Below are 17707 nucleotides of genomic sequence, written 5' to 3'. Positions count from 1 at the left end.
GCGCAAATTTCCCCATGTGACGAGAAAAGAAGAGAGTCCCTTGGCGGAAAGTATAAAAGAATTCAACACACATGCCAAAGTTGGCGTCAAAAGGAAGGTTTATTAGGAAAGGGATAACACTCCATAGATAGAGTGTGGTCTCCTCTCAGAGGCAGAGAGTGAGAAAGATCAAGAGAGATGTGGAAAAACAGAGTAGGGGGGCGAATGTTCAGGGAATTCACTTTATATATCGTTATTTAGTTCCTGTGAGTTATTGTTTAAAAGACTTCGTTAACCCATTTCCTTTGATATGGACATACAGTGAGGAAGGGGAAGAATATGTAGTCTGAAAAGGTAAGAATATGTAGAGTGAAAGGCCACTGGCAGTTCCCCGCCTTTAATTCATAGGTTCCCTATGATTTTAGTCATAGGGAATGACTCTTGGTTCCTGTTTCCCCTTCACAGGTGTGAGGAAAGGGTTATTAGTAATCCCAGCAGAAACCTTCCTTTGTTCTGAAGGTCTCTTCCTGGCCTGGTTGCAGAGCTGATCAGCATATTGCAATCTCTGAATGTAGCTTGATTAAATTTTTCTTGATTAAAATATTCTACATTAATATGGTCTTATTTTAAGTTGGTCACACACACACACACACACACACACACACACACACACACACACATACACGGTCCTTTCCTTGAGATTCAGGTCCTGACCATCCCAATCTGTTTCAAAGTTCCCAGGTAGCAGGAGATTCAGGATAGCTCATTTGACCTGTTTCTCCAGCTTTTGTCTCCCCCTCTCTAGTCTTCCCTCCTTAGACTGCTAATATCTTGTCCTCACAAGTGACCCCACAGCACCTTGATCCTTTCATCTCAGAGGCCATAACTGACTGGCATAGTCTTTTTTGGTTGGCCCACAGAGTATTTATCTTAAAATTTGGTTTAATTGCTAAGAACTAAAAATCAAGAGATTTCACACATTTATATTTTGGGATTCCCTTGAAAAATTGGAGTATCTGAAGATAGAGAATCCATATTCCCTCGTAGCAATAATTATCTGATACTGAGTAGTGGCTGTCCTCTTTAAAAGGCTATTCCCACTCCACTTAACCAGAGTCCTCATTTACAGTCCTCTATAACACCCTCGTGCCAAAATAAACGTGCCATTTTCTATGGATCTTGTAACACTGTCGTCTCCCTGCACCCAGCCCATTTTGTTCATTTGCAACCTGCCTGACCCTGAAGTCTATGAGTTTGAAATTATAGTTTGTCAGCCTTTAAGCTTTATTGGCCTTGTCTAGTTCTCAAGGAATGAAGAAGAAAAAAATAATGGAAAAGTCTAAGTAGTGGTCTTCCTCCTGTGTGTGCTGAAAAAATAATCAGATCTCCCACTCTAGATACATCTGTGGGTATTTACTCTGTGTTAGGATACTAGCATCCTCTGTTAATTTAGAGAGGTACATGTCCTACCCAGGAAGAGAAAGGGGGAAGGAGAAAACCCCACCCAACCACATAATCAGTAGATAGCCCAAATGTCATTTGCAAACACAATGATAAAATACGTGACTCCCAACATTATGGAAGGAAGGAAGGGAGGGAGGGAGGGAGAGAAAGCTTACATTTTTTGAGTACCTGCTAAGTGACAAGTCATTTTCACATGTTGTTCCATTTAACTGCCATGTCTTCCCTGAGAAGAATTATTACAATCATTTTTTTTTAAAAGAAAATTAAATGTTTAGAGGAGTTAAATTGCTTTTCTGAGGTCACATATCTAGTTAAGTGGCAAAGGTAGGATTCAATCCCTGGTTAGAATGACTGCAGAACCCATACTCCTTTCCCTATACTGCCATGCTCTCTTTCCAATGACAATATAGGGATATAAATTATTCCAACATGTGAGCCTGAAATCAGTCACTTGCCAAAAACAACAGTGGAGAAATAAAAAAAATAAAAAATAAAAAAACACAGATTCCTGCCCCAGCTTCAGGGAATCTTTCTTAAATCTTTCTTAAAAAGTGAAACATTGAAGAACTTTGAGAACTACCCCTCACTGATGCAGACATCAACCTTAACAAAGATGTACCTGGTCCAGCTCAGGTGGTCAGAAAATGTAAGCTCCTCTAAACTCTTTTTTTCAGAGTAAAAAAATTAAGACCAATGTCACAGATGGCTACAAGTAGAGCCTGGTCTAGAATTCTCCTTCTTCCTAGTCAAATTTTCTTTATTCTCCACTGAACAAAGAAAAATTGGATGAACATAAGAGAACATCCCAGTTTGGACCTACAATCCAGCCTACCAAAGCCACTCTTTAAACGAGGCAGATAGACAGCTATATGATTATATTCTCAAGTAGTGTAAAGGATCTCCCTCCCCAGAAATGCCTCTTCTTCTTGCTTCCTAGGCTCAAACATCTATTTCTTTGGGCAAAGGTATTCTGTCCTGAGAAGGAGTTCCCTCCAAAATTGCAGACTTTTTAAAAAGACCAGGCCAACTGTCAAATATTAATGTGTCAAGGTGGTTCCACTAAAGACAAGCTGATTTCTAAGGGTAGAAAGCTGGAATAAAGCAGATGACTTGAGGCCCAGTGCATACGTGCATATAGTGGGAGTTTATAAATGTCCATTGGTTTGAAAAACATTGAATTATACTGATTTCCAGACCAAAGAATCCTACATTTTATTGCCCTTCTCTAGACCTTCAGCTAGTGTCCAAAGCAAAACTAATTGCTCTAGGGAAGAACATGTTTCTAAGGGTAATAATAATAATGTGCAATAAATTCTTACTCAGAAATGAGAGTTACTCACACCAAGAAAGAAAGAAAGATTTAAGTTCCCAAACAAGAAGAAAAGCAATTATTGGTCAATTCGCTCTTCTAGTTAAATGTAAATAAAATTTAGTTGTTTAACTCATAATAAATCTATATGTGAGGTCGTATAGAGCATTTTAATAATACTAAAGTCAGCTGGGAGCACTCTCCTCTATGTTTATTCCCCAGGAAATGCCAAAGTTCTAAACAGTGCTTATTTGATTTAGGATGTCTTTTTTTAGTATGTAGAAGGCCATTAATTTTTTAAAAAATAAACTTATTTTATGATAGTTTTAAACTCACAAAAAGTAATACAGAGTTCCCACACCCAGTTCCCCCTATTATTTACCTCTTCCAGTATTATGGTACGTTTGTCTCAATTAATGAACCAGTATTGATACATTATTATTAACTTAAATCCATACCTTATTCTGATTTCTTTACTTTTTATTTAACTTTTTCTGTTCCAGAATCCATCCAAGATACCATATTAAATTTACTCATCGTGTCTCCTTAGGCTCCTTTTGGCTGTGATTTTTTTGTTCTTGATAATCTTGTCAGTTCTGAGAAGAACTGATCAGGTATTGTGCAGAATGTCCCTCAATTGGGATCTCTCTGATGTTTTCTCATGATTACACTGGAGGGAAAAAGGAGGACCATTGAGAGAAAGTACCATTTTCATCAGAGCATATCAAGGGTACATACTATAGATATGACCTATCACTATTGATATTCACCTTGACCACCTGGATGAGGTAGTGTTCATCAAGTTTTTCCAATGTAAAGTTACTATTTTTCTCTCTTTCCATACCGTACTCTTTGGAAAGAAGTCATTATGCATAGCCCATACTTAGGTAGATATCCTTGAAAGCAGAATATCTAGATAAGTTATTTGGAATTCTCCTACATAGAAGAATTTATCTATTCTCCCTCATTGATTTATTCAATCATTTATTTATACCAGTATGGACTCATGAACATTTATTTTCTACTTTAGGTTACAATCCAATACTATTTTTTAAATTGATTTATTGCCTAAATTATTCCAGCTTTGCCCATTGAAAATGCTTTCAGTTTGCTCCTGTGTCCTTTTCACCTACCCCATCATTGTGTTTTTATTGAGCGCTTACTTTCTGACACTACAGTATATTCCAGGTTCATCATATATTTTCTGCCCAGTCCTAGAGTCAGCCATTTCTCCAGAAAGCACTAGTCCTTTTTTTTCTTTTCTTTTATTCTCTTTCTTTTCTTTTCTTTTTTTTGGGGGGGAATGGTATTAGAAACCAACATGTAGAAATTAAGTGTGCTCATTGCTACTGAGGTGTCATTGTTTCTAGGCCTTCTTTCAGAAAACCAAACAATAGCAGTCTCAAGAGTTTCAAATTTCACAGAACAATTATTCTTTTTCAAATTTAGGGACCAAAATAGGTTTTCCAACTTTTTAATTTTTTTCAGATAAAGACATCTGAACGTTTTACTACTATCTAACATCACTATTATTTTATGAAATATAACAAAGAAGAAGGATATAAAATCAGAATAAAAAGAAGTCACTAAATGTCTAGTTTTTTTTAAAAACTACACCTTATTTTTCTCATCTTACTATGAGAAGCAATGATGACTTACTCATTAATAAGTACAACCAAAAAATTAACCTTTGCTAACCAACTAAAGGAAATAATTCTTTGACCTACAATTAAGATAATCTTTCAGGATAATGTGAACATGCTGAGAGTAAGTAAACAATTCCTACAGTTGGGATCTAACTCATTCTACCCTCCCAATTGTCTCTCCTTCCGATTTCTCCTCCCCACAGCCTTGTTCGCTACATGCACATATCATCACTGCCAAACAAAGAGACAGCAGGAGAGATGATTTACAACACACAGTACTTTGAACCTAACTATACTAAATGTTATAATTTAGGCACAGACTGTAGAAACTCAGAGGAGAAACTACAGATTTATTTTATCTGAAAAGGCTTCAGGAAGATGGTGGTATCTGATGCAGGCCTTAAAGAATATATAAAATTTTTGACAGGAAAATATGAGAAAGAGCAACATGAGAAAGCACAACAGTCTAAGCTGTATGGTCTTGGAAAGGCACAGAGCTCTGGAAAAGGGAGCAATGTTCCCTAGATAACCAATTATAAATTGTGGCTGCAGACTAAGGTGTCATGGAAGTAGAGAAGAGGTGGAGGGAAAATTAGAAATGTAGAAAATGGAAGTATATTAGAGAGAAAATAGTGAGGTTGTTTTGATGATGTGTTGTTTATGGTACGGAAACAGAGTATCTGGGAAGTATGCAAGTGACAGACTTTTTAGTGTGTTCATTCTTAGGCTAAGAGAAAAGCTTTAGGACCATCACAGAAACAATAAGATTTGGGGGATTCTGAAAGATGACTCTGGTGATGGTGATGTAAAATGCGGACTAAAAATATTGTTAAACCAAACCTAGTTGATCATTAGAACTATCTATGGGAATCTGTAAAAGCTCAAAGTCATAGGACCCCAACCAGCACAATAGAATTAGAGTGTTTTTTCATGTGTAAGACCTAGGGATCTGGAAGCAAAATACTCCCAGAAAATCTGATCCACCTGGTCCCAGGACCAGTGAATGGGAATCACTGAACTGGAGAAAAGAGGGATTAGGGACAATAAGACAATAGTGTGAAATGATAAAGGCTTGGACTGTCAATGGCAGTGCAAATGGACAGAAAATGGGTTCCAGAGACATTTCTGAGACTAAAACCAGAAACACTGGCTATTGATTAGATATTAAAATAACTCAAAGATATTAAAATAACTCAAAGAAGTTTTCAACTTGGGCAAGTACATGAATAACATGCTAGCCAAGTTAGGAAATGAAGAAAAGGAATGCATATTTGAGCAAAAAGATAATGAGCTTGGCTTGATCACATGTCGTTTGTAGTATGGAAAGAGAATATCTGGGCAGAAGTATCTAGAATGAAGGTAAAATTTTAGATATGGGAAAAGGCAAGACTAAGGATAAAGATTTTTACACCATTGGCGGCCCCGGAAGCGCCTCGTCCAGGGCGGCGGTAGTGGTGGTCGCTGTGATGCTTGCGGGGCTAGGCGGCTGACTGCTGGGCTAGAAGCGGGCCCGGGCCCAGAATTTCGGCGGCCACTACTCCAGCCCGGCTTGCGCCATGGCTACCTCGGCCACCTCCTCTGAACATTTTGAGAAACTACATGAGATCTTCCGCGGCCTCCATGAAGACCTACGACGGGTGCCGGAACGGCTCCTGGGGACTGCAGGAACAAAAGAGAAGAAGTTGATCAGAGATTTTGATGAAAAGTAACAGAAAGCAAATGAAACGCTGGCAGAGATGGAAGAGGAACTACACTATGCACTCTTATCTTTCCGTAACCCTATGATGTCTAAGCTTCGAACCTACTGGAGTGACCTTGCCAAACTCCACCGGGAAGTGAGAAGCATACCTTTGACAGCCCCACCTGGGGGTCGAGGAGACATGAAATATGGCACATATGCTGTAGAGAATGAGCATATGAATCGGCTACAGTCTCAAAAGGCGTTACTTCTGCAAGGCACTGACAGCCTGAACGGGGCTACCCAGAGTACTGAGCGTTCTAATCAGATTGCCACAGAGACTGACCAGATTGGCTCAGAAATCATAGAAGAGCTGGGGAAGCAACGTGAAAAGTTGGAATGAATCAAGAATAGACTGGTAAACACAGGTGAAAACTTGAGCAAAAGTCCGAAGGTTCTCTGGTCAATGTCCAGAGAAGTGACAACCAACAAGCTACTACTTTCCATCATCATCTTACTTGAGCTACCCATCCTGGTAGGCCTGGTTTATTACAAATTCTTTTGTTAGCATTGAACTTCCCGCAGTTCCCTGTGAATGAATGGTGTTAGAGATGTGGAATAAGCATACTGCTTCTGTGAGCTAATGGTTCATGGATGCACTGTGTAGCCAAACTGGGAAGAGGGAGGGAAGACAGAAAACCAATCAAATGTGAAGGAACAGCAACAAGACCAGTGTGATATACCAAGGTAATAAATGCTGTTTATGATTTCTTTAAAAAACAAGGAAGGAAGGAAGAAGGAAGGGAAGGGAAGGAAGGAAGGAAGAAGGAAGGAAGGAAGAAGGAAGAAGGAAGGAAGGAAGGTAAAAGAAAAAGATTTTTACACTATTAACATGCAAATATCTTGGAAGGAAATAGAGAGAGGTTAGTTTGGAGGTAAAAATAAAATGAAGAAAACTATCTAATAGTTGACAGTGAAAATTGTGGCAAGACAAACATTAACATGTGACCTTTACTCTTCTAATTGTCAGTCTAATTTTCCTCCTATTGTCCTTCCTAAAAAGGAAGGATTTACCTTGCTGGACAGAGTCTAAGTCAATCTATATAATGAAGAAATGAGGAGACAAGGACAGAGGGGAATCGGGAAGAGAAAGAATCCACATGGAGCTAGGTGTCAAGAGACTTGAAGAATATGTGGAAGGGGATACCCCAGAGTGATTGTGAGCTGTGATGAAAATAGATAGGATTGAAAAGGAAATGTTTACAAATTTTGCTGTGGTATATGTATTTAAATCCCGTTCACGGTTTTTAAGAATGGAAAAAAAAAATCACTTTGAAGTTAATTTTGGTTGCTGTGCTATGTTTCTTTCACTTCAGGAGCACTCCAAGCTTGAACATCAGAGATCTAAGTTTAATAACAGATAAAGAATTATTAGACTTGACGATACAGTAGGAAAATACAGTTTCTGGAGTATTATCATGATAGTAAGAAAATACAGACCATGGAGTAGTATCATTCAGAGAACATGAATTAAGGGACATAGAACTTGGATGGTGGCATTAGATACTAACTGAACTGAGATGAATTCTATTGTCTTAAACACCATCTGACATGTCCTTGCTATTTTCCAGACTTGAGTTCAAGCTCTTGCTGCTTTTCATATATACCATTGTTCACCCTGTTTCTAGTCTCAGCAACCTCTCTATCACACCTATCATCCATACTTTTAACCTGTGAAAGTGAATTGTCTTTGATACAGAGCTTACTATGTCCTTCTTTGGACCTTCAGGGCTCCCTATTATTTTTTAAAAGCAAGTCCAAACACATTACTATACTGGGTGGATATGGTGAATTAGCATTCAGCATCCATTTCAAATGTGTGCCTTCCTAAACTCTTGTAAAGGATGGAAAACTAAATTATTTTTCCCAGATTCTATAGCTGGATTTATGTAATGCAAATTAGCTTCTACCAACTAATGCACCCCCACATGAGTTAGGAGGCAGAAAGAAAGAGAGACCAATTCTGTGCTACTTCAGCTACTGCTGCAGCAAGATTATCATGGAGATACTGGACTTTTCTGTAACAAAGTTCCAGAATCTAGCCTAGCTTCTTGGGTGTGAAGAGGCAATTAGTCATACCAGCAATTTGACTTAGTTCTAAGTCCTTCTAATGATTTTATAAGTATACATAATTGCCAGTGTTAAACTTTTTATTTAAAATAGTTGGAGAAGTTTTTGTTTCTTTCCAGGGAAGCTTGACTGATACAAATGACACTAAACACTTTTACAATTTGGCCTCAAATCTTCATCTCGAACCTTATCTCCAGTCATTCCTATAAGGATATTTCATGCTATAACAACATAGGATCATTTGTCATTTCAAAACTTAATTTGTACTTTACCTTGATTTGTACTATACCCGTTTCTTGTTTCAATTACCTTTGCTTTTCTTCCAAATGATATTAGTTATCTATTGCTGTATAACAAATTACTCCCAAATTTAATGGCTTGTAACAACACTTATTGCTTTGTGTTATTGTGGATCAGGAAGTGGGTCCTCTGTTCCAGAGCTCTCCCAGAGTTGCAATCAAAGTGCTGGCCAGGACTATTTCCATCCCAAGGCTCTACTTGGGAGGAATAAGTTCTGAGTTCACTCTTATGGTTGTTGGCAGAATTTGGTTCCTTGTTTCCTGTTGGCCAAAGTTTGCCCTTAGCACTTTCCCATGTGGAACTCTCCATTGGGGCAGCTTAGAAAATGGCAAATTACTCTTCAGAGGAAGCGAGAGAAAAGTGCCAAAGAGAGGGTGCTAGCAAGATAGAATTCATAATCTTTTAGACCTAATCTTGGATATGACATTCCATTACTTTTGCCATATACTATTCATTATAAGCATCACTAGAGGGAATTATACAAGAGCATGAATACAGAATGTAGGGACCATTGGGGGCTATTTTGGAAGGCTACCTCCCATCAATGAATCTTCCTCATTTCTACTTTTTGCATTTTGTTTTTATATCTATGTTAGCATATGCTACATTGTATTATTGTTATTTGTACACATATTTTATTTTTCCTTTCATCTTTAGCACTTGTGTAGTACTGCAAATCTAGCGCATACCTAGTTGGCTCTCAGTAAATGCTGTTGAATGAATGCGTACATTCTTTGGGATTTCATGAGATCCAAGTTGTAACTTTTATCAATCTATCTATACTGTGTTTTAAGATCATTCAGTACAAGGCCAACTGTTCCTGTCCACCTAAATATTGTTCTTCTTGATCACTTTCTTTTGGTACAGAATGCAGTTGTGAACAAGCCAGAAGAATACACGAAGACTATTATACTTGAACTTTAGTCTCTGAGTTGGCCATTGACTTACCCCTCTGAGCAATCTCATATTAATATTTATTTGAACATGGAAACTGCAGTGTGTTTTGGACTGTGTTCAAGTCAAAGAATGTTAAGCTCCTTCAGGAACCACAAAGCCAATAAATATTGGCAAAAATTTAGTTTCTTGAACTCGAGATTTTTATTTAGTCTTTGAAGTCTAGGATGCTTTCTTGGCAATCTGGAATTCTGCATACTAAATAATATCATTTTCTAGAAATTACCTTTTTGAGAAATTTCCATACTTTTATTTATTACTACCCCAATTATTATTGTCATCTGATTTGGATTTAGTCTTTAGCTAAGTTGAAGACATTTTTCTGTGATAAAAAAAATTAATTAAAAGTAAAATTTCTATGAATACAAAAAGACCAAATATAGTACTTCATTGTGCATATTCTTTTACCTATGAAGATGATCATTTCAGCAAAAGTCATAGATAATAGTAATAACAGAGACTTATATTTTACAAAACTTCATAAAAATAACATATAAATGATACATAAGTATCATAACAAAATATTTTTAAATGTTATATTTTCTTCATTAGCAGATTTTTAAAAAGAACTTATTAAAGATAAACTATTAAGTGGAAGAACACAACAGAAACTTCCATGTAGTAGAGATAGGAGAAGATAATGTCTAAATCTGAAGATCCAGCCTGGAAAGTGTGTCTGGGTTGTAAGTCTGGAAAAAGGTGTGGATGAGGTATATGTCACTAGGAGACATCAGAGATGACATGACACCATAGATATTCACTGGTGTCTGGACAAAGGCAAGAGGCAAACCTGATCCTAATTTAGACTAAAACATGGCTTTATCTACAGGGGATCTTATCCTGCATCTGAAACCCCGATGCAGGTAGATCAAAGTACTAAGGTGCTCAGTCAAATGACACAATAATAATTCACTGAGTAATCTGGGTTACCTGCATCTACATGGTGGGAAAAAAATCATGTGGTGGCAACCAGAGCTGAGGAAAACTTCAAACTTTAATGGAAGTAGGAGAATATTCCCATCCTTGTGGGAATGGAAATACCCCTTTACTAATAACTCCTTTAATATCTCCCCTTGGAAGAGGAGTTAGTAGACCTGATTAATAAAGAGTGAGACCTCTACATGGCGATATTTTACTGGCAAGTGGAGTTGTTCTGCCTTAAAGCCTAGTACTCATTCATGGTACTCAATTGTCTGCCTCCTGCCTCAGATCCTGGCAGGGCTGGTCCCTAGAGGCATGGGTAGCCACCCTCATCCATCTCTATATTTGTGGTTAGAAAAGTGAATGTGTGGTTCCTGTTGCATCCTTCTCTTTCTGAATCCTACTTAGATCTCCAGGCTTGAGTCTTATGCTCAGAAAAGATTCCACAGAGAGCCCTGCCTAGGGGATTTTAGCTGACAGCAGTAAAGTGTAGGTTGGGGCAGAGATAATTATCCTTGCTACATTATCAATATACTTCCTTTATTCTCTTTTTCCAGAGTGATGGTGTGTGAAGTGCCAATGTAAGTTGCATTTCTCTGCATCTGTTAAGGCAGACTCTCGCTCCTTGAAAAAAAATTAACCCTCTAGTTTTATCTGGAAGCAGAAGATTCAGATCTGCTCACAAGCAAGTATGATCACTTTCCATGTGGCATTAAGGTTTTTCCCACTGCACCTGGTCTAATTCCACTCCAGTGAATACTATCATATATTCCACTGGGCACAGACTACTTCTAATGGTTTCTTCCTTTCCCACCAAGCACATGACTATTTTGTCTAGGTATCACCACAGCTACCAGGTACTATTGCCTCTACTAAGCACTACTTCTATATTCTCTGGGAGCTACAACACTCAAAAGGCACCACTGACTGCCAGACTCTGCTGCTGCTCCCCGGGTACTTAGTTTGCACCTACTAAGTAACAATGCTACTTCTCTAGATGATGATTTGTCCACTCGAGACTGCTGCCTTTTTTCCAGCAACCACAAAATTCTCCAGGCACTGCCATTTCTGCCAAGTATTGTTGCAGTTGCTGTTGCCTGACACCAACACAGATGCACTGAAATCTTTGAAGTAGCAAAGCTAAGAAATGTGTCTAGATAGGCTTGCTAGATTTAGCAAAACAAACACCAGGAAGTCCAATTAAATTTGAATTTCAGTATGCTAAATGAAATAAATCAGACAGAGAAAGACTAATACCATAGGATCGAACTTATATATGAAATCTAAAAAACAAAATAAACAAACACAACAGACTGGTAGATACAGAGAACAAACTGATAGTTAGTTACCAGATGGGAGGAGAGTTGGGGGGCTGGGTGAAAAAGGGGAAGGGATTAAGAAGTACAAATTGGTAGTCATAAAATAGTTGCAGGGATGTAAAGTATAGCAAATGGAATATAGTCAAAAATATTATAATAATTATGTATAGTGCCAGGTGGGTATTAGACTGATTGGGGGAAATCACTTTGTAAATTGTATGGATGTCTGACCAGATGCCAACTATAATTGAAAAGTTAAAATTTTTTTGAATTTCAGGTAAATGGCAAATAATATTTTAGTATATGACTCATATACTTGTGTGAAGTAATATTTGGGGGTATACTTATACTAAAAAATTACTTGTTGTTTACTTGAAATTCAAATTTAATGGGGTATCACATATTTTATCTAGCAAACGTTAGTTTTTAACAAGAGGAGAACTAGTTCCTCTCTCTCCATTTGTGATTAATTCCATTAGAAATGGACCAAAGCAGTACCTACCAAAAACAAATATGCTATCTTTTCAGTGCAGAAAGTTTTTTCAGTTTTCATTAACATCCCTTTATAAATTTGTGACTTAGACTTGATCCCATGGGAATTGGTTCATGGACAAAATCTTGTCAATATCAGTTCACTCCAGCCTACTTCCTTATCCCATGACTAAGGGTTTATTACACGGTCATTCGTAATGGCCCAACTTCCTTTTCCCTTCATGTGATTTCTCTCTCTGTGGGACAAAAACAGCAACAGAAGGGGAACTTATCTCTCCAGATGTTAAAACATATTATAAAACCCTATAATCAAAACAACATAACACTAATACATGAAAAGACAGATCAATGTAACAGAATGGACACCTCAAATAAACCTAAATGCATGTGAAAATTTCATATATGTTAAAAGGGGAAAATAAAATTAGAGGGGGAAAGATGAGCTAAATGGTGTTGGAATAACTGGAGAACCATTCAGTAAAAAGTATAAAATCAGATCTACCTTTCACAAAATATGTCAAAATAAATTCTAGATGGATCAAAGATTTAAATGTAATTCAAAAAACACACACACACTTACAACTATTAGAACAAAACATGAATGAATTCCTTTATAACCAGGAAGTGAGGAAAATCTAACTATAATACAAAATCCAGAAGCAATAAAGACAAAATTGGTGTCTTTATGAAGACTAGACTGTATACATACCTTGGTGAACTTGACTACATAAAAATTTAAAAGCTCACATGGTGCAAAATTCCCATTAAGCAAAGTCAAAAGACAAATTATAAACTGGGAAAAGGTATCTGCAATTTAAAACATAGACAAATGGCTAATATATTTACTATACAAAGAGCTCTTAAACATTTTTTAAAGACCATAAATCCAATGGGGAAAATAATAAGAATAGATCATTCACAACAAAAATGAAAATGATTTATAAATGATTTATAAGAAAGATGATCAATATCACTCCCAATAAGAAAAATTAAAATTAAAACTAATCTCTGATATATCACTTCTATCAGATTGCCACAAATCCAAAAATTTGACAGCATATTCTTTTGATCCAGGTGCAGAGTAATGAGTACTCTCATACATTACTGCTGAGAATTCTTCCTATAGAAAGGAATTTAGTAGTATCTGGTAAAAAAAAAAAAAAAAAGAATTATTTGTACAAAAGATCATACATTGTTGAATTCTCTGCATAGTAACAACCCAAATATCCATCCGAAGGGGTCTGGTTGAATAAACTATGGTAAATCCATATGTTGGAATTCAAAAAATGAGGTAAATCTATTTTATCTCATTTTCAAAAAAATGAAGTATATCTATTCATTAATTTCTCTGATATGGAATGATCTCTAGGATACATTATTAAGTGAAAAAAAAGAAGTTACAGAATACTACACTTTGCATAAGAACGGGGCGGGAAACACAAACATAGCCTTACTTTATATTTATATGCAAGTGTATGTATTTGCTTATATTTGCAAAAATCCTGAAAAGACCAAAACATCTAAATATAAGCATAAGGAGGTAACAAGGTAGAGAATTGGGACTAGACATACTTCTCCAAATATGCTTATCATATAGTTCTGACTTTGGAAAAATACAAAACTTTTACATTTCAAAAGTAAAATTAAATTTAAGAAGTAATTCTTTAAAAAAACAAACAAACAAACAAACAAAAAACCCCCTGAGAAATCACTAAGAAAAAGAATTATTTCAAGGGACGATATCATTTTGACTCTACATCCTTAGTAATATATATTCTAAGAACAGAGCAGTCAGAACATGTAACCTAATAGTCAATAGTAATATTGGTATTGTTTCGAATCTATTTTCTATATCTTATAATGTAAATAATTAATGTTATTAGGGATTAAGATTTTCAATGTAAGATAAAAGAGATTGAAATATAAAATCAAAGTTAGCTTTAAAATTTTGTAATATTAAATTGAAATTAGGAACATCAGTATGAACTCTAGATAATTATTTTCTTTTTAAACGTATATATTCCCTAGCTCTGTCCACTGAAAAGAGCTAGAAGTAATGATAATCCAACAGCTACGAATACATCCAGCAACCAGATTGTGGTCCCTAAACACCATTGCTTAGTGAAGGAGGATCCAGAACTCCTTTGAAGAATGGCTAGTTCTAGGTCTGGAGCGTGAAATATAGAAGATAAACCAGCACATAAGGAAGCTATCAATGTCTTGTCAAAAAAATAATATGATGTGGTTACCATTGGCAAAAGATGGGACTGTATAAACATCAAAAGTAATAATAAATGCAAATGATCAAATATATAAAACTCATGAATTTATAATTATACTAAAAATATTAAAATTCCGAAACACATTAGATACAATTGTAAGTAACTAGTTATCAACTCCTTAAAAGGAAAGAATTCTGCCTTTCTCCTGCCTTTCCTGTAATGGACAGTATTTCAGGGTAACCAAATAGCCCTAGTTCTTAAGGGAGAGTTTTTTACAGAAGTGACACTAGTAAATAATTAATTTGAAAATCACCATTTTATAATCCCCGATAAAATGGATCCACACTACTATCACAATGGGTAAAACTATTAGATGAAATATTGATGAGATGTTCAGTCTTAAAGTGGGACCAGCAGATATTATGGGCCTCCTGATGTGATGCAACATGGAACACACAGCACCACCTATGAAGTATTCATTTCAGAACAATCAAATCTGAATCTAATGAAGCCTCTACAATCAAACTGCATTTATAGGAAATATGGGGAGAAAAGATAATCCAGGTGGTTCTGATTCATTTAGCTGAAAGAATTTAAGAGCAAAACTCAGGGTTTCCAGAAAAAGAAATTCTACTTGTGCATAGTAGTTTCGGTTCATGCCCAAGAGTTCCAGGCTGCACTTCTGGACACCTTGCCCTGTGATTTCCAATTTGCCTCGCTGAAAAAATTGGGTAAATTGAATAACCTAATTCCTTGCAATAGATTTCTTAGTATATATTTCCTACTTGTTCTCTTTCTCTGGTTGAACTCTGACTAACGAGTTCAACGAGTTAGTCATGCTATCAGCGACGAGCTAATAGCATGAAAAAAGGAGGGGAGGAGGATTGCTCTAAGTTAAAAGACTTGAAATCAAACAATCAAATGCAATGAGAGGATCTTGTTTGGATCCTAATTCAAAATGAATATTAGTGAAAATTAACTACCTATAAAAAGACACTTTTTAGGTAATTTGGGAAATATAAATATAGATTGACTCTGTCTAGTCTTTGTTTTCAATGTAGCATAGTGATAAATCAACCTGGGTTTTGTTTTCTCGGAGTAGTCTCAGTCATTTTCCACTGGTCTGTCTGTCTAGCAACAAGGACCCAGAAGACCAAGGTGGATAGTTCCAAGATTGGAGCAAGTACTCTCTCTGTTGTTCTTGTGCTTTTTCACTTCATTTTCCCTGGCCCCGTCAGTCCACATTGCATTGATCTTTCCTTGCATGATAATGGTAAGGTTTGAGTCTTCCATTTGCATAAGGATAAACATGACTTCTTTGATCTGTAGTTATTAGTTATTAGGTTGATTTTATCACTCTGCTGGCTTAGAAAAAAACTTCCAGATGGAAGTGTTTAAAGGAGCAGAGATGGCTAATTGATAGTAGTAAAACAGTGTGAAAGGAACTGACATCTAGGGAGGAGAAGGTTAACTTGTCTCCTAGCCAAGAAGGCTATCAGGAAAGTGGATTCCTCCGATTTCAGTAAAGTAGAAAGTGTGCAAAGGAAAAGTGGACAATGGCAGAGGAGCTGTTGACAGGAAAATGGGAATTCAAAGTGAGATGGCTGAAGCAGAGAGAAAGCTAGCCTGAGGTGGGTGAGAAGGAGGTAGGCCAAAGGAAACTGGGCCATAAAGAGTTGCAGTGAGATCAGTGATCATACAACATAGCTATGAAGGATTGTGGGGAGGGTGTGAACAATGGCTTGGACTGATACGATAACAATAGGGTCAGGTAGCATATATGGAACTGACTCTCCTTAAGATCCATATAGATCTTTTAGGGCAATGGTATGGTAATATTATCCATTTAAAATGGGTTCCCAAACACTGGGGTCCATTTTGTTGACCTGCCCTGGCCTAATATTGAGCACCAGCACCTTTATGGTGTAGAATTAATAAAGATAGTATTTTAAGTTGCTTGGTCTGGCAGCAAGATACAAGATGGACTGAATAAATACATTCCAGGATAAGTTGATCAGCTAAGATATTATTAAATTACCTATCTGTGAGATAACGAGGGAACTTAAGACTGAGATAATAGTATGGAATGGACAAGAATGGGTTAAATCCAATAGTAGAAATATAGTGCAGTAGCTAAAACCTGAGATTCTGAAACCAGACAGTGGATTTGAATTCTTCCTCTATCGTTTATGAGCTGTTGGAACTTCGACAAGTTATTTCATCTTTCTAGGACTGTTTTCTGTTAAATCGAAATGATATTAGTATGTCTCTAACATCTATCGTTTAGGATTGTGGTGATATAATAAATATGACACAACAGATGCTTAATGGATAGCAATTATTGACTGTGGACATTCTGAAAAGCCAGAGTATCATCGACATGTGTTCATAATAATAATAGCTGCCATTTATTAGGGCTTAACATTTTGGACCCTGTGCTAGTTACTGTCCGTTTACTTTCTTTTATGCTTCTTAACCTAGCTAGGGGAGCATAATCAGCCCCATTTCATGGTAAGAATCTTTGTGTAACTATAACCAGTGGGAGGTTGGAGGCCTAATAAGTGGTGGCTTGGAATCCAACCCCTGTGTCATGAGCAAGGAAGGTGGCTGTGGAAGTAATACCCTTGGACGTATTTGTGTCTTTCCACAATGTCAGGTTTACTGAGTGGAACCTTCTCAGACAAACCAATCAGGTAATCACACAGGTTAACACACAATTCACAGAGAAAGGAAGGTAGAGGCTTACAGAACGGAGTGAAAGAGTGAAAGTCCTCCATATTCCTGAAGTCAGCTCTGGAACTGGTGGGGCAGATAGCCTCCCTACGGTCCCAAGCCAATGGCTACAATAGGCCGAAGGTGGAGGTCTTCGGCTGTAGCAATACCCTCACGATGTGCTCTGGTCAGCCTTGAGTGTGGTCTGTCTGGTGCTCAGCTTATATAGCCCTCGATGGGTAAAGTTTTTCAGTTATCAGTCCTGGCAGTTGTATGGCCCTTTCTCGACATTTGGCTGCGAGGTTTCTGTGGTTTGGGGAGTTCAGGTCACACCGTAAGTGCATTCCTATCATGTGACTTGGTTGTTTGCCAGTTGACATTACTGTCTTGGCTCCCAATGGCGTACATTTTATAAAGTCTAAAAAGTCCTAAATTCTTTATGTTCTATACACCCTGACCAAACCCGGGCTCTCAGAGTGGCCTTTGTCAGCTCCTAGGAGATGGCGCCAGGAGAAGCAGTCAGCTGGGCTCCACTCTGCGGCCAGGACAGGCCTCTTCCCACAGCCACTTGGGCACATCCT

At 37.2% G+C, this 17707-nt stretch overlaps 1 pseudogene; it reads left to right on the top strand.

Annotated features, from left to right (window-relative positions):
* The first annotated feature begins 5954 nt into the window (after positions 1 to 5954).
* Positions 5955 to 6644, top strand: LOC120603134 (vesicle transport through interaction with t-SNAREs homolog 1B-like; annotated as a pseudogene).
* Positions 6645 to 17707: the final 11063 nt, after the last annotated feature.

The sequence above is a fragment of the Pteropus medius genome, unplaced genomic scaffold, assembly GCF_902729225.1.
Source record: "Pteropus medius unplaced genomic scaffold, Ma_sr-lr_union100, whole genome shotgun sequence".
NCBI lineage: Eukaryota > Metazoa > Chordata > Mammalia > Chiroptera > Pteropodidae > Pteropus > Pteropus medius.
This window is presented reverse-complemented; position numbering and strand designations above follow the sequence as displayed.